Source organism: Suncus etruscus, chromosome 13 (genome assembly GCF_024139225.1).
Source record: "Suncus etruscus isolate mSunEtr1 chromosome 13, mSunEtr1.pri.cur, whole genome shotgun sequence".
In the NCBI taxonomy this organism is placed as follows: domain Eukaryota; kingdom Metazoa; phylum Chordata; class Mammalia; order Eulipotyphla; family Soricidae; genus Suncus; species Suncus etruscus.
In genome coordinates, this window is record NC_064860.1 from 47611780 (window position 1) to 47631266 (window position 19487).

Below are 19487 nucleotides of genomic sequence, written 5' to 3' on the forward strand. Positions count from 1 at the left end.
ACAAAATAGAAAAAAAAGAAATTGAGAAAATCCATTTGCAATCAAAAAAGGTACCTAGGGTTTGGCTAAGAATAAAGAAAAAGTAAGACCTGTTCACTGATATCTGCAAGACACTGTTCAAAAAACACAAAAAACACAATGAAATGTAAAGATTGTGTTCATTAAGTTGAAAAGCTGTAAAACAACTACACCATGTAAAGCAACATACAGATTCAATGCAATCCCTGTCAAAATTCCAACGCATAATTAATATTACTGAAAGTTGCAGATACAAAATTCTGAGAAAAACAGGATGAGCCATCAAATTCACCTACTTCAAATTCATCACAAAACTAAGATAATAAAACCAGTGTGGTATTGTTATGAATACAGCCTTGCAGATCAAAAATTCAAAGCCTGAAAACAAAGGTAAATATGAATGAGAGAAAAAATGAGTGAGAAAATGTATTACTATGAATAACAGTCAAATCACATTGGATTATATAAGACCTAGCTACCAAATCGAAACCATGAAATACATAAAAAAAACCCATAAGCATTATACACTCCACAATACTGGCTTCGGTGATGCCTACTCAATATTATTAATAATAAAATTAAAATTAAATAATACTATAATAATAAAATGTTAATAACATGATAAGAATTATACAAATAAAAATAAAGGACGCCTGCCCAGTGGGGCCCGACTGTGAAAAACTGTAAGTGCTGCCTGTGTGTGTCTGTCTACTATCCTGTTGCGTGAAACTCTTGGGAGTGGGCCGAAAAGAGGCTCCAGAAAACTCGCTCTCCCAGAGGCCAATTCAAGGGCGGGACTCCATAACGTGAAAACCGGCTAGGTTTGCAGAAGGAGGGTCCCCTGTTTGTGACATCGGGCTGGGAAAATCCACGAAACTACGCCTGCCCAGTGGGCACAACTGTGAAAAATTGTGAGTACTGCCTGTGTGTCTGCCTACTATCCTGTTGCGTGAACCTCTTGGGAGTGAGTCGAAAAGAGGCTCCAGCAGAGCACGCCGCTTCGCTACGCGGCCATGCACTCTTTCTAAGAAAAGAACACCATCGCAACAAGAACAAAAAATCACACTAAGAACTGTGCTGGATCACAAAAGCAAGCATTTCTCTCCAGACTGTCTTCTCTGCTGCGTGCTCAGGCCTAAGATTTGATCCTGTGTGAGGCTTCATCCAGAGAGGACTGCCCTCCCTTAGAGGCAAGTCGGCCCATCCAGAAAGGGCGGAGCCAGAGGAGTGTGCTGCCTGCATCATATAGCCAATGAATACCACCACAATTCGTAGAAAAACCCACAATACAAGTGTGACAATGGGAAAACAACGCAGGCCAGCATCAGACATAGAGAATGAAGATGACAATTCTGATGACCAGATAATGACCAACCAACTAATCAACCTCTCAGATAAGGTCTTTAGACTAGCAATATGGAAGATCCTCAATGAACTCGAAGAAACCATGGATCGAGTTGAACAGAACACTAATAAGAACCAAGAAAATATGAAGACAGAAATCACAAAACTCCAAACTGAAATAACATGTCAACCAACAGGCCTGAAAAAGTCAGTAAATGAAGTGAATGACAAAATGGATAAGATCTGGGACAGGGTATCAGAAGCTGAGAATAGACTTGGTGCTGTGGAAGATGAGATACATAACAATTCCATACAGCAGGAGAGATTGGAAAAAAAATTAAAGCAAATGAACAGACAATGGAAAAATAAGTCAAAGAATGGGAACAGATGAAAATAGAAGTCTATGATAAGTTCAACAGAAACAACTTAAGAATCATTGGAGTCCCAGAGACCCAGGAAGAAAATTTCCAGGAAGAATCAACGGTCAAGAACATCATTAAAGAGAAACTTCCAGAGCTAAAGAATATATGTGATCAAATCCTGCATGCTCGAAGAGTACCAACCAAAAGAGATCCCAGAAAAACCACCCCAAGATACATCCTAGTCACAATGACAAATCCCACAGATAGACAGAATTCTGAAAACTGCAAGATCAAAAGGGAAAATTATGTTCAAGCAAGCATCCTTGAGATATACAGCAGACCTGTCACCAGAAACACTCAATGCCAGAAAGCAGTGTTGGGATATTGTAACAAGACTGAATGAAATGAATGCTTCACCTAGAATACTGTACCCAGCAAAACTCACTTTCTAGTTTGACGGAAGAATACATGGTTTCACAAACAAACAACAGCTCAGAAACTTTACAGATTCAAAACCAGTCTTAAGAGAAAAACTGAAAGACCTAATTTAAGACAAGACTAACCAAAAGACACACCAAATTTTGATATAAAGATGGCATTAAATCCCAGGACAATTCTTTTTCTCGTCAATGGACTAAACGCACCAGTTAAGAGACACAGAGTGGCTAAATGGATCAAAAAACTCAATCCAACCTTCTGCTGCCTACAAGAAAAACACCTGAATAGTCAGAACAAACATAGACTCAAAATAAAATGCTGGAGGAAAATTATCCAAGCAAACAATACCCATAAAAAAGCTGGAGTGGCCATAGTAATATCAGATAATGCAAACTTTATACTCAGGAAGGTTGTAAGGGACAAAGATGGACAATTTATATTAATCAAGGGGTATGTAGAGCAGGAAGAAATAACTCTCCTAAACATACAGCACCGAATGATGGGCCAGCAACATATTTAATTCAACTGTTGACAAATCTGAAAAATAATATCAACAACAACACAATAATTGTGGGGGACCTCAACATGGCTTTGTCAACACTGGATAGGTCAACCAGACTGAAAACCAACAAGAATATACTAGACCTGAAAAGAGAAATGGAAGAAAGAGGCCTATGGATATATATAGGACACTCCATCCCCAGAAACCTGGATACACATTCTTCTCCAATGTACATGGGACATTCTCCAGGATAGGCTACATGCTGACACATAAAACATACCTCCATAATATCAAGAGGATAGAAATTTTGCAGACTACCTTCGCTGACCACAAGGCTCTGAAATTATTTGTGAATTAAAAGGGACTCAGAAGAAACACATTAACACCTGAAAGTTAAACAGCCTCATACTAAATATCCAGTGGGTCCGAGATGAAATCAAGGAGGAAATAAAAAGGTTCCTGGAAACAAATGATAATAAAGACACAAACTATCAGAACTTATGGGACACAGCAAAAGCAGTACTGAGAGGAAAATTTATAGTTTTGCAAGCACAAATCAGGAATGAAGAAGGAGCTTAATTAAGTAGCTTAATGACACAGCTAATAGAACTAGAAAACACTCAACAAAAGGACCCAAAAATAGGAAGACAGAAGGAAATAGCAAAGCTGAGAGCAGAAATCAAAACGAAGTGGAAACCCATAAAACAATTCGAAAGATCAACGAAAGCAGAAGTTGGTTCTTTGAAAAAATAAACAAGATTGATAGACCACTGGCAAACCTAACAAAGAGAGAGAGAGAGAAACTAGATAACTCATATTAGGAATGAAAAAGGAGAGATCACTACTAATATGAAAGACATTCAAAGGGTAATCAGAAACTACTTTGAGAAATGATACACCACGAAATATGAGAACGTTGAAGAAATGAGTAAATTCTTGGACTTATAATCTTTCACGGTTAAAGGAAGAGGATGTAGCATATTAAACACCCCCATCACCATTGATGAAATTAAAACGGTAATCAAAAGTCTGCCCAAAAATAAAAGCCCAGGTCCAGATGGATTCACTAATGTATTCTTTCAAACTTTCCAAGAGGAACTACTACCAATCCTGGCAAGACACTTTCATGAAATTGAACAAACGGAAACACTTCCAAATAGCTTTTATGAAGCCAAGATCACCTTGATACCTAAACCAGACAGAGATGCTATGAAAAAAGAAAATTACAGACCAATATCGCTGATTAATACAGATGCAAAGATCCTCACCAAAATTCTGGCAAATAGGATTCAATGCCTCATTAAGAAGATCATCCACTACAATCAAGTAGGTTTCATCCCAGGAATGCAATGATGGTTTAACATCTGTAAATCTATCAACATAATACACAACATAAACAACACGAAAAATAAAAACCACATGATCATATCAATAGATGCATAGAAAGCATCTGATAAGGTCCAAAACCCATTCTTGATCAAAACTCTCAGCAAGATGGGAATGGAAGAAATATTTCTCATATAGTTAAGGCCATCTACCACAAGCCAGAGGAAACTATTATTCTCAATGGAGAAAAACTAAAAGCCTTCCCTCTAAATTCTGGGATAAGACAAGGCTGTCCTCTCTAACCACTCCTATTCAACATAGTACTGGAAGTACTTGCTATAGCGATTAGGCAAGAAAAAGATATCAAGTGAATCCAGATAGGAAAGGAAGAAGTCAAGCTCTCACTGTTTGCAGATGACATGATACTCTACTTGGAAAACCCTAAAGACTCTACCAAAAAGCTTCTAAAAACAATAGACACATATAGGAAGGTGGCAGGCTACAAAATTAACACACAAAAATCAATGGCCTTTCTATACACCAATAGTAATAAGGAAGAAATGGACATTAAGAAAACAACCCCATTCACAATAGTGCCACACAAACTCAAATATCTTGGAATCAACTTGACTAAAAATGTGAAGGACCTATACAAAGAAAACTATAAAACTCTGCTCCAAGAAATAAGAGAGGACACGTGGAAATGGAAACGCATACCCTGCTCATGGATTGGCAGGATTAACATCATCAAAATGGCAATACTCCCCAAGGCATTATACAGATTTAATGCTATCCCTCTAAAGATACCCATGACATTCTTCAAAGAAGTGGATCAGGCACTTTTGAAATTCATTTGGAACAATAAGCACCCTAAAATAGCTAAAGCAATCATTGGGAAAAAGAATATGGGAGGAATTACTTTCCCCAACTGTAAACTTTACTAGAAAGCAATAGTTATCAAAACAGCATGGTATTGGAATAAGGACAGGCTCTCAGATCAGTGGAATAGGCTTGAATACTCAGAAACTTCAAGGAGGAAACTGCATCTTCAAGGAGGAAACTGCACTCTCCAAGCAAGTGAAAGCAGAGATTAACAGATGGGAATATATTAAGCTGAAAAGCTTCTGCACCTCAAAGGAAATAGTGCCCAGGATACAAGAGCCACCCACTGAGTGGGAGAAACTATTCACCCAATACCCATCAGATAAGGGGCTAATCTTCAAAATATACAAGGCACTGACAGAACTTTACAAGAAAAAAAACATCTAATCCCATCAAAATATGGGGAGAAGAAATGAACAGACACTTAGACAAAGAAGGAATACAAATGGCCAAAAGACACATTAAAAAATGCTCTACATCACTAATCATCAGGGAGATGCAAATCAAAACAAGGATGAGATACCACCTCACACCACAGAGAATGGCACACATCACAAAGAATGAGAATAAACAGTGTTGGCGGGGATGTGGAGAGAAAGGAACTCTTATCCACTGCTGGTGAGAATGCCGTGTAGTCCAACCTTTATGGAAAGAGATATGGAGACTCCTCCAAAAACTGGAAATCGAGGTCCCATACGATCCAGCTATACCACTCCTAGAATGTATCCTAGGAACACAAAAATACAATACAAAAACCCTTTCCTTACACCTATATTCAAGCTAAGGAAACTGTGGTACATATACACAATGGAATATTATGAAGCTGTCAGGAGAGATGAAGTCATGAAATTTTCCTATACATGGATGTACACGGATTCTATTACGCTGAGTGAAATGAGTCAGAGAGAGAGAGAAAAACACAGAATGGTCTCACTCATCTATGGGTTTTAAGAAAAACGAAAGACATTCTTGCAATAATAATTTTCAGCACAAAAGAGAAAAGAGCTGGAAGTTCCAGCTCACCTCAGGAAGCTCACCACAAAGAGTGATGAGTTAGAGAAATAACTACATTTTGAACTGTCCTAATATTGAGAATGTATGAGGGAAATGGAGAGCCTGTTTAGAGTACAGGCGGGGGTCGGGTGCGGAGGAGGGAGATTTGGGACATTGGTGATGGGAATGTTGCACTGGTGATGGGTGGTGTTCTTTACATGATTGAAACCCAAACACAATCATGTATGTAATCAAGGTGTTTAAATAAAATAAAAAAAATAACAAAGAAAATTAAAATAAAATAAAAATAAAGTACCACTAAAATGAAAAATTCCTACTGACTGGGAGAAATATTTACACATACCATACATCCAAAAAGCAGCTAATATCCAAGATACAAAGAGTGCAAAAAGCTTAAGAGCTGTAATTACATTTAAAAAATAGTAGGATGATTGCCTTGCACTTGGCTGACCCAGGACAGACCCAGGTTAGAGCCTGGCATCCCATGTGGTCCCTAAACTTGCCAGGAGCGATTTCTGAGAGTAAAGCCAGAGCAATCCCTGTTTGTCACCAGGTATGGCCCCAAAACCAAAATAATAATAATAATTAGGGCAGAAAAGTAGAACAGATGCTTTGGCAAAAAAGCACACAGAGGGCAAATATGCACACATGGGAGAAAAAAAAAAAGACTCAGCAGCTCTGATGATTATGGAAAAGCAAAATGAAAACATATTAATCAGGTATTAATATATCCAGTGAGAACAGTCTGTCAAAAGCCAGAACCAACAACTGCTATTAAGGACACAGAGAAAAAGAATCAAACCCGCCTACAACACTGGTGGGAAAATGCATTGGTTCTGCTCATACAGGAAACAGTTATGGAGTTTTCTCAACAGATTAAAAATAATCTACCACATGATCCAGCAATTTATCCCTAGGAATTTATCCAAAGAACATTAATCAAAAAGATATATGTACTACAATGTTTACTAAAACTGATGCAGGGGTTCTCAAACTTTTTAAACAGGGTGCCAGTTCACTGTCCCTCAGACCATTGGAGGGTCTGACTATAGTAAAAACAAAACTTATGAACGAATTCTTATGCACACTGCATATATCTTATTTTGCAATGAAGAAACGAAACAGATACAAATATAATATGTGGCCCGCGGGCCATAGTTTGAGGAGCACTGGAAGTGCCCAATGACAGATGAGTAGATGAGTAAGATACAGTATATGCACAAATGAATTATAAAGCTATATGAAAAGATGACATCTTGCCCTTTGCAACAGCATAGATAGAACGGGAAAGAGTCACACTAAGTGAATTAAGTCAGAAAGAGAAAGACAATGCTGAATGATCTCATCTCCTATGTGGGATTAACAAATGAAAGCAAGGGAATAGAGAAAGTCAAACAAAAATAAACCCTTTGATTCTAAGGGCACAACTGAGGGGGGGGAGAGAGAAAGAGGGAGAGAGGGAGAGAGAGAATATGAAAGAAAGAGAGAGAGAGAGAGAGAGAGAGAGAGAGAGAGAGAGAGAGAGGAAAAGGGGTGTCTTTTAAAGGGATAGAAAAGAGAGGGGTCCAATGATTTGAGAAAAGACTATGGTGGTTTTGTTATGGGCATGCCATGGTAATACATATTTGAAGAGACATGAATTCTAAAACATATTAGTCTTGTTAAACAAAATAACCTAAATAAAAAAAAATTGAAAAGCAGGGCTGGAAAGGCTGACTGGGGTTTGACCTCAGGCACCAAATAGCCCCTCCCCAAAAAATCTCTGGGCATAGCTGGGTATAGCCCAAACACATTCCTTTTCCCCAAAAGGTTAAAATTAGATTCTTGATAACAATTTTTAACTAATTTTTGGGGAAAGATTCATAAAGGAAAATAAACACTGATTTTTTTTAAACCAATGATCTCAGATTCTCTTAAAGTGAGATGCCTCCGATTGAGAAAACATCTACAATAAACAAACTTCAAGGACTAAGAAATCTCTGGTGACATCCCAATCCTAATTCTCTAGGCATGAGTATGTGAGGTCACCAGGGATAACTCTGGGATGGGCCTAAATGGTTCACCAGGCAAATGGTATGCCATCATTCTCTATGCCCCACTTGCCAACATCTGACAGTGGTCTGGTACTCATATAATAAAGATACGTTTCACAGAAGGTTTCCTCCAACACAAAGGAAACAATGAAAATTTGTGAGGTCACACATTTTAACAGCAAATCTATTTAAATAGCGGGCCTTATCTTATTCTGTAAAACAAAGGCAACAAGCAAAACTATTTCATCACTAAGAACATGGAACAGAAACTCTTGCTTTTGCTTTTCTCAAAATATTAAAAGATAAAATTATCCTAAAACAACATGAATTCAATTTTAAATACATACTAATATATAAAGCCTCTCTGGAGGCTTTTGATCAAATACACATTTCTGGGCAAACAAACGAATAATAAATGAATAAATAAAAGTAGTAGGTGCGTTCACGTAGCTCAGGCATTACTATTCTTACATGTTTCGTGTTATGAGGAGTCCACAAGTAGGTTAAAAGAGAAGTTCTCTTATTTTCCTTTTGGTAAGAAAGTCAATGCTGGGCACTGCACAGTTGAGTGTTCTGTCATGAGGAGATGATAGCAAAATAAGCTGGGCCCTCCTGGTCTTGTCCCTGCAACTGTCACTGTGTCTTTCAATTTGCCTCTTCAATAACATGAAGGTGCTCAAGTATACAGGAACTGAGTATTTGTTACACTTTTTAGATATGCTCTATGCCAAAAAAAATGGGCTAAAAAATATCAGACTAAACAAGACCAGAGCATATTATGAATCTGACCTCAAAGATAGGTTGCTTACCCACAAACATACACATCACTGCTATTATAAATTCTTTTCTATTATGTACTTGCTAAAGACACTTTAAGTGTTAAGTTCCCCAGAAGATATCAATGCAAATGAACTCATTATGTGTTTAAACTCTACTCAAGGTTAAGGCTCTCACCCTATCACAGGCCAATTCAGCAATCCATGTAACATGATGGAAACTTCAAATATGAGTTCTAAAACAAACTTGATTCTGGGACTTTGTGCCCAGACCAAGAGTAGGAAATAAATTCCTTCTAGTGATTGGTCTTAGTATTTAAACATATGAAATTAGGAAGAACATTCATTCAAAGGAACTGCATAACTTGGGAGTGAGGTGAACCATGCCACACTACATAGTGTGGCCCTCCAAGTTCTGAGCCAGAACTCCAAGAATCATGGTTGATGATTTACTTTACCTTCTGTTCCTGCACTTAAGTCTCTGCTGCTATTATTTTCCAGCTCCTGGCCTGGCAACCTTAATACTACTCATTTGAAATTTGTATTAATTTAATAATTTAATAACCAGATTACTTAATCATTAATAATCAAATTATTCTGAGCATAACATAGCCAAGAAAAGCAACAAAATGTGCACATCTGTGTAATACCAACATGCCAACTGAAAAGACTGACAGCACTGTTAAACAAATTTTTATGTGTTCCTGTCTCCCATTTTCCACAATGATACATTTCTTCTCCAACAGGCCACGGGAACCTCAATTCATGTATCTCCCACCATCTTCTACCAGGCACCTTCCCTATCCTAGTCACGACAAGCTGTTGGTGTCTATTCTTGGCCCCTTTAAACCTTTCTTCTCTTAACCCCCTCTTCTCAAGTATCTAAGCTCTTCCTCAACACTGGATCTTTCTCCTGGGGCTTATTCAAGTCAGGCCAGAAACTGTCTTAGAAACTAACACCTGGGGCCAGAACTATAGCACAGCCATAGGGCTTTTGCTTTGCAAGCAGCTGACCCAGGACAGGCCAAAGTTTGATCCACTTTTGATCCATGTCCTATAAGGTCCCCCAAGCTTGGAGCAATTTCTGAGCACTTAGCCAGGAGTAATCCCTAAGTGTCATCAGACGTGACCCAAAGCCCCCTCTCCCCGCCAAAAAAAAAAGGGAAATACTACCAAATACTCAATAAACTCAAAGTTGACACTAGCTAGGCACTGGGCTGAATGTATACACTGCTAATATTACTTATGGCCCACAGTGGCAATGAAATGAATGCTCTAGACAACCTCAACTTTACAGATGAGGAGATTGCTCAATCTCCAAATTCCAAGACCAATGAGATGGAGAAGAGGAATATGCACTAAATGCTTGACTCTTCCATAAAAGAAGAGGTTCACAGTAATCTAGGGATCCAAGTAGTACTAAAAGGTTATGCTTCAGAGTAAGGAAAGAAGCTTGTTTGGACGCCAGAAGATGAGCCACTTTCTTCACCACAAAGGCTCTTGGGCTCCAAGGATATCTGCAGCAAAAATAACTCTACTTATACAAAAATACTAAGTATTAGCTACTATTAATTATAATCACCTGAGTTTCATGTCATTCAAGTCCCTCTCCATTCTGATTTATCATTTTTCTATACCAAATGTTATTTCTCCCTTGCCAAAAATTCTACTATGCCTTCTACATTTCTTATAATCAATTCCTTCTCTCATTCCCCACTTTCCCCTCACCCCTCACTCCAATTCTGCATCTTTACACCTTTTCAAGTTTGGCTGCTCGAGTTTGGATCTCATGTTTTCTGATTTGTTGGTTCTGTGGTTCAGATACAGATATCCCACATCACTATGCCACCAATGTGTCTAGGCCCTGGCCAGTTCACTACACTCCCTTCCCCTCCCTTGATTTCTTTACTTGTCTCAGTTCTGTCATCTAGGGAGCAGAGCACCTTTCAGGTTTCAGCATAAATACCATAATATTACTTTGACTTATTTTCTGTCATATTTGCTTCTGAATGGCTGACTTTGTACTTTCAGTATAAAGCCATAAGTATAAAACGTACGAATCAACTATATCTTTCAAACATAGCCAAGTTGACTCTTCTGATACAGGAAAAAAAACACTGTGTTAAGTACTGAGGGGGAAAAAAAAGCCCTTAAAGTAGCAGCTCCCAAGTGCCATGGATCAAATGGGAACCCCAGCTCATCTTACAGGGAGCTGGACAACTGGCAAAAGAAGAACAAAGTCTGGTAATGATAATCATGGTTAATATAAGTGGCTTGAATGCATGAGGTCACCTAGACCTTGGACTCATTAGCATGAGGGCACTTCAGAAATTGCTCTGTCGCCAGGGAAAGGGCTCAATGACCTGGAATACAACTCTGTATACAAGAGCCCCTGGTAAAACCCAAGCATCACACCACTGGGTGTGACACAATCCCCTAGGAAAAAAAAAACTATGTTGTCAATCAATTTTACTATTTCTGAAAAATATGTAAGTGGCTGGTCAGTAAACCAGTTTTACCCATTAATACAACTAGTGACAAAAACAGGAAAGGAACAACAAAACTGGGAAAAGAAGAACTCACATTTCTTCAGAATCTGCTACAGTTAATATTTAATAAAAATGAAAAATATAGGACTGAAGGGATAGTACAGCGGGTAGGATCCTTGCCTTACACACAGATAACCTGTGATCAATCTCAGACATTCCATATTAACCCCCAAGCACTGCTGAGAGTGATCCCTAAGTATAGAGCCAGGAGTAAACCCTGGGCACCACTAGGTATGGCCCAAAACAAAGCCCCTCTCCCCAAGAAACTTACAGATCTAAAATTCTGTTAACTTATTAACAGCAAACTTCTTTTTATACAGATTTTATTGAGTTGACTATTGTTTACATGCACCAAAGTTAGATTCTCTACACTGCATCATAACTTTCTATAGTCCTGTAATACATACTGTAATTTTAATTCAAAATAAAGATAAGCTGACCTATGATGAAGTGCTGATTCATACTGTTAAACTGATAAGGGATGAATTGGCATTTTAAAGCTTCCTGCACATTCATTTGGAAATAACTTCTGCTTTCTGCTCAATATCCAATTTAAGTTTTACTACAGTTACCATTTGAAGTTGTTACTTTCAAAATATAAGATAGAAACAAAATGCTTGAATTTAACAAATCTTAAAAATTTTAAACTTCTATAGTAACTTACTCAAAAAAAAGAAACCCTTTTTAAAACTTAAGGTAAAATATACAACCATGAAGCCAGATCTACAAATGCACTATCACAAAAATTCAAAAGATACCTATGTGTGAGGATAGTCTCACGTGTAGAGAACTTCATACTACAACTTCATTTTTTTGGTCTTCAGGACTTGGTTGTTCTTTAATTTTCACTGTAGCAAAGCATATCTAATATCAAGGTCCCTTCAAAGGAAAAAGCTCTCCTCCCCTTTCTCTTCACTCAACAATGATGAATGTTCTTTATACAAGAACTCCTTGTGAGTCAATAGATGAGGTGCCATGAAAATACAAATCTAACAGCTGCCACATTTTAAAAGGGGTGAAAAACTTAGATCTGTTCAAAATAAAAGTGGAGGAAGGGACATAGAGACAGTACAGTGGACAAGGCTTGCATGCAAAGCAACCAGGGTCTACCTCTGAAAGCCATGTGTGACCCCAACCCCAGCAGGAGTGATCCCTAAGTACATAGGAGCAGGCCCAAAGCACTGGGTGTATGTGCTACCCCCCTACTCCCCAACCAAGAAAAAGAGAAAATAGATGAGTTCATGGGGAAATGAACAGAATCACTAATTAGACTGGTGCACATCTACAAATAAAAACCAATATCCAGTCAGTTCACTTCTAGTCATAATAATAATTTAATCAGTGAGAACAATTATGGCCAGAACAGTTAAGTAAACTAACTGTTGTGGCCTTTATTTAAACACTGACCTTCATCTCACCCTGTTCTTCCTCAGAACTTGCTAATGGCCATTTGAGATTTCAGCCTTTTCCTCAGTTTCCACGTACCAACACCTCCATTATGTATCCCTGTCTTTTGTCTCAACTTCAGGACTGGCTTCAAGACTGTCTAAAATTGGCCAATTCTTGCCAGCATCATCCTCTTGGACTTCCTCTTAAGTTTAAAAATGTCCTACACTAGTTCCTATCACAAGATAATCAGAACTTGAGCCTTCTTTAAAATTACATTAACCTATCTTCCATTTTTCAAGTCAACAGCAAAAAAAATCAACAATATCTAAGTCTTTAAAATCATGGTTTTCTCTGTTAGTCCCAATTTTGTAAGTTTCTTGATTAACATAAAAGTGTGGGAATTTAACATCCTGATGATGGTATAGCAATTTGTATTTAATGAAACTACACTAGTGTTATCCACCAGTGGAACCACATACTTTAACTCAATCATTTACAACTTTGTATCTGTGGAAAAAATTTATTATGAACAACTTTGTAACCACAGTGTTTAAATAAAATAATTTTAAAACATCTTAATAGGAAATCAGAAACAAAAGGTGTTTTGCTTCCCAAACCAATAAATACAACTTTGATAATTCTACGTAATAAGTGTTTTCCTTGGGAGGATATAAAGAGCACAGGAAATCCAAGCTCCAGAACCAAGAGTAACAGATTTCACTATTATAAAAACCTTACTGCAAAGAATTGAAAATATCGTAAGACTTATATTTGTTTAATATATTTTTTAATCGCTTGATTCTTTTTGTTTTGTTTTTTGGTCCACACCTGGTAGCACTCAGGAAGCACTCCTGACTCTGTTCTCAGGAATTGTTCTTGGAGGCTCAGGACCAGATGGGATACCAGGGATCAAACTAGGGTCAGCCGCATGCAAGAAAATTTGTCCTAGCAACTGTGCAATCACTCTGGCCCCACAGTTACTTGATTCGTAATAAAACTGTTACACCTCAACAGAACATGACTTATGAAAATCTGAATAAGAAATTAAAATTGGCCAAAGTAGCATCTTTAGTAATACAAATACCTTATTTTCTATCCTAGAATATGCCAATATTTACTAACCGTCAAGTATCATTTAACAAAAATTAAGCTTCATCTGATTAAAAAGCATACTCTAAATTTCAACACGGGCACATTCATAAAACCACAGTTACAATCAAGGTAGACTTTCTACATTCCTCAAATTGTACCTGTCTCTTTAAGTTCTTCTCCTAGGCCTTAGCTCTAGGCAAACAATAATTAACTTAAAATCACAGTAGATTAATGCTCACTTTCTATATAAATGGAATTGTACTTTGTGAACCCTAGTTTGCATTTCTCTCCTGCAACATAACCATAACATAACAAAAAACATAATCATGTTTTTCCATCAAATGCTTGGTTTACTTTCTGTCAAAATATAGTTCACTGTACAAGCATACTGCTATTTGTTTAACCATGTAACTGTTGATATGATCCATAATTATAATAAAGATGGATGATTCCACTGTTTCTGGTTTGAGATTTTTGTAATTAAGGTTCAATAAACCTCTGCATGGACATATGCTTCATTTCTCTTGAGCAAATAAATACCTAGGAGTGAAAAAGCTGAGTAATACAGTGTTTATATTTAATTATAAACTACCGAACAGTTTTCCAAAGCAACTGATCAGTTTCCAGTACTATCAACAGTGCATTAGGATTGAATTTGCTCCACATTCTATAACCAACCCTTTATACTGTCTTTTCCATCTTATCTACCATAAAAAATGTACAAGGTAGTTTACTAATGATATCTTTAATAATATCTGGGTATCTTTACAAAAACTTGTCAGCCATATATAATTCTTGTAGTGTCTATTCAATTCATTTATCTTTTCTTAATTGGAATTTTTGTTTGTTTGTTTCTGGGCCATACCCAGCAGCAATCAGGGGTTACTCCAGGTTGGCTTGGGGGTCCATACAATATGCCAGGGCTTTAACCTGGGACACCCACATGTAAGACAAATGCCCTACCCAATGTGCTATATTTCTTTATCCCATCCCAGATAAAAGAGCCAGAAGAATTTTTAAGATTGGGACTAATTCATCAATCTGGGAAAAATAGACCTCAAACAAATTGAGTCTCCTAAAGAATGAGTAAGGCATCTCTCCATTTACTTAAATCTTCTTTATTTCTTTATGTTTTGAGGCCACAACCACCAATGCCTGGGGGGCTTACTCTGAGTGGGACTTGGGATACCATATGAGATATGAGAGCTAGAAATTGGGTCAGCTGCACACAAGGAAAGTACCTTACCCATTGACCTATTTCCTGAAATTTTTCTTAAAATACTTTTCCTAATACATTTCAGAAAAAAAATTTCCTTCAATATTCAGAGAAATTGCTGAATATTTCATCCTTAATATGTGTTAACTGTAGGTTTTGTAAGATTTGCAACCAGTGGACATACAGAGAGAGAGAACAATGCAGTAATTACTATCCCATTTAGCATATGGTTCCTCTGAAAATGTACAAAAGCAGAAAGTGAAGAGTCTCCAAAAGTTCCTGACTGTAATTACCCAACCTACTCTACCTCTCTAAAGGTCTCCTCATTCTTCTATCACTTGCTAAATGTTTAGCCCAGATATCCCTTCAATACTACAATCAATGGCTAGATATGAGAACAGAGTGGTTATCAGAAAACACAGGGAGGAACTGAAGAACTCTTATCAGAATAGTACAAACATAGCAGTGAGCTACTGTGGAGATCACAAAGGGGAGATAGCACAGACTGCATCACAGCTTCCCTCACAATGGAGCATGATGTACTTCATGTCTCTCAGACAACTTTTATAACAAGAGTTGGTACTTTTACATTGGGAGAATCAAATGCAGTACTATACATATTGCTCTTCAGATGGTGCTTGGCATAGTAATGTATGCTTAATAATTGTTAATTTTTGAATCTGTTGCAGGAATAGCACAAAGATCAGGGGAACTGTAGGGAAGGAAATGTAGTAACACTAATTAGCTTCCCAGTTTCCAATATTGACACAGGTACAATAACATGAATACTATAATTGGTTTCCAATTTTTAGAATAGACAAATGATATAACAATTAACAAAACAGGATGTAAATGTTACTAACTTTGCCAAATTAAAATAAAATTGGCAGACTCAGAGAGAGAATAGAATTAAAAGGGGTATTTGCATATAAATTATAATGTACAGAATCAAAATATCTCAGAATAATAAGACCCCCCAAAATAAGCCAAACAAGTCTCAAAATCTCTGGAATTGTAGTTACCTCCAACAAAAATGAACTACTGTAACAAGTGGAAGTTGGTAGAAGTAAACAAAATTCACATCCACTGTAACAGAAAATCAACAGGTTCATAAATAAAGTATAAGCATAGTTAAAAAATAAACAGTAGAATTGAATAAAGATGTGTATTATCTACAAAGCAGAATTAGGGTGGGGCAAGGTATAACAGATAATCTTGCCTCATGATAATTTTTTTAAAAATCCATGAATATGTAATCCTTTGACCAGAAACAAAGCGGGGGGGGGGGGGGAGTTTAAATAACAAATAAAAAAATACAGTAAAATTCATTTAAGTCTAAACTACTGATAATTTACTTCATGCAGCTTTCTGAAAATTCTTCAACTTGAAAGAATCTGAAGGAAAAACAAACCAATCTAGAACTAAAATTTTTCATTACTTAAACAAAAACTAGGTTAGAGAAAACTTTTATACTGATGGTTGTACCAATTCAAAGAGTTTTTACAAATGTAAAGGTAGGGACCAGAGTGTTAAAACAGAGGGTTTGAAGCTTGCTTTGCATGCAGCTAACTCATGTTCTGGCATCCCATATGGTCCCGAGCCTGCCAGGAATGATTCCTGAGTGCAGAGCCAGTGGGTGGCTAAGAGGCACTGAGCACTGCAGGGTGTGACTCAAAAATGATTTTAAAGAAAAAGTAAGGGTATCTGCTAGGAAGTATAGATCCAGAAATAAGCCTTGAATACCACTGGGTATGATACCTCCCCCCAAAAAAACTTCTCTGGAGAAATGATTTGTTCAGTTTTGAAATCCGAGAGCATAGCTTCACATACTGAAGCTGATATCTACTGAACTTCAAGAAAACCACATAATAAAAACTTCATGTTTGCTTCTATTAGAATTGATAAAATTAAAGCGCAAGATTATTATGAAAAATATTGCTTGAGAAAACCAGCAAAATTGACAAACTTCTGCAATCTTACTAAAAAAAAAAAAGGAAGAAAAATAGACAACAACCCTATTAACACACAAAATATGCCATTTATAGCTCTTCTCTTAAAATATCTTTACCTTTCCATTAGCCTCTATCTACAGAACAAATCTCTGCAGCCCTGTAAAACAGAACTATAAAGAAATCATTTGTGTTATGTTATTTCCACTTTCCTCTTTTCTCTCAATTTGAGTCCACTAAAATCAGGTCCCTTCTGGTCTACTCCTTGAAAACTGTGACCTCATTAGGTCAATGACCTGACACCTTCCCATATGCCAATGGAAAGCTTTCATTCTTAAACAAATTGATCATTCCCTCTCTGAAATCCTTTCTTGTTCATCGGACTGTCATAATTCTGTGATTTCCCTAACTACCTCAATGGAAATCACTTGCCAAATTTTCTGTGACTGTATTGTTAGATCTCATCTCTCTTTTGCATATGCTCCCTAGGTGAACTCCTGGGAATCCAGAGCAGGGACAGCATCCCCAATGAGTTTACTCAACACTCTCCTACTGATATCTGTTCCAATTACACAAGATTTTCTGGAAGTTCTTGGGTTCAATATCCAGATGTATCCTCTAAATTACTCCTTGTAGACCTAATGAAGTTCACACATTTAAAATGTTTAGCTTAGGGGCCAGAGCGATGGTAAAGTAGTAGGGTGTTTGCCTTGCACACAGCTGACCCACAACAGACCACAGTTCGATCCCCCCACATCCCCTATGGTACCCAAGCCAGGAGCAATTTCTGAGCGCATTGCCAGGAGTAACCCCTGACTGTCACCGGGTGTGGCCCAAAAATAAAAAAATTAAATAAAATTTCTAGCTGTAAGCTAGACATTGGTAACTATTGTTTCTGCAATGATTTTTTTTCTGTTTTGTTAGGGGGTCACATCTAACAGTGCTCAGGGAATACTCCTAGTTCTGTCTATATGTGAAGATCATTTCCAGCAGTTTTCATAGAACCATATGGCATCATGGATAAAATTCAGCCTTCCTTCATACAAAACATGTGCTCAACTCACTGACCTACATCTTCAGAATTGCATCAAAATCTTGAGCATAAGTATGAATTAGTTTATAATCAGATATGAGTCCCAGAGCAATAATCCAGTGGGTAGGGTGTTGGCCTTGTACATGCCCAACCCAAGTTTAATCCTGGGCACCATATATCGACCCTAGAGCACTGCCAGGAGTGATCCCTGATTATTCAGAATCTGAAGCTCTACCAGGTATGGCTCCCTTCCCCCAAAATATATATATGTTAAGCAAAAATACAAACCACAAGCAACATGCTTTGGGAATTAGGAGAATAGCTCAAACTTCACAGTGGTCATCAAACTATGGCCCGTGGGCCACATATTGTATTTGTATCTGTTTTGTTTCTTCATTGCAAAATAAGATATATGCAGTGTGCATAAGAATTCGTTCATACATTTTGTTTTTACTATAGTCAGACCCTCCAATGGTCTGAGGGACAATGAACTGGCCCCCTGTTTAAAAAGACTGAGGATCCCTGGCTCAAAGGCTGGAGTATACACAAGACTCTGGGTTCAATACAAAGAACCACACAGTCCTGCAAGCAACTCTGCATTAAAACTATACTAAAATCCTAAGCTCTTCAAAGCTCAGTCAAGTTTCACAGGCAACGATGGGGGGGGGGGGTGTCCCCAAAAATTCATTAATTAGTCACTGCTTTACCCTTTATCATCTATGGGCACTGGCTTGTCACCACATAGAAAATGCATGGGTAACTCTAAAACAATAACCTTCATTGATATTGCCATAGTAATTACTAAAGAATAAATTAAATTTATAAAAATATAAATTGCTGGGGCCAGAGAGATAGCACAGTGGTAGGGCATTTGCCTGGCACACAGCTGATCTAGAGCAGACAGTGGTTCAAATCTTGGCATCCCATATGCTATCCCATGCCTGCCAGGAACGACTTCTGAGCACAGAGCCAGGAGTAATCCCTGAGTGCTACCAGGTATGACCCAAAAACAAAACAAAACAAAACAAACAGCAACAACAACCACCACCAAAAAAAAAAAATACATATATGTATATATATAAATTCCCTTTCAAAGCTCTCTGAAAAGAATAAAACACTAAATCAATAGACATTTTTATTACTATTTAATACTTTTTATTTAGAGAATTTGGGGGGAGGAAATGGAACAGCAAACTGTCTTAAAACAGCAAGCTTAATAGATTATTAAATGCAAATGGAAAAATCAATTTTAGATTATTTTAGCACCATCAGTATAATAGTATTTGAAAGAATAATGTAATACAATAAAAGATCTGGTAATAATATTGTGTGACTTTCTTTAAGTTAACTGACTTTGCATTTCAGACTCCTATAAGGAAAACATCCACTCTACTTGTGGACTGATGCTTCACACAAGATTTTTTTTTCACACAAAATTATTAAGATTATCATTTTACTGTCATTGCTATGAAACTTACCAAAAAAAAAAAAAAACATTTTGAAAGTGTCTACAAATCCAAGAAGCTATAAAATGCAAAGATTTCTAACCTTTAAGAATAAAATT

General features: G+C 37.2%; 1 protein-coding gene across 1 annotated transcript in view; it reads right to left on the bottom strand.

Moving 5' to 3' along the window:
* The window catches only part of BACH1 (BTB domain and CNC homolog 1), a 44726-nt gene that overhangs the window by 14224 nt on the left and 11015 nt on the right, over positions 1–19487 (bottom strand). The gene's annotated exons all lie outside the window — the stretch shown is intronic.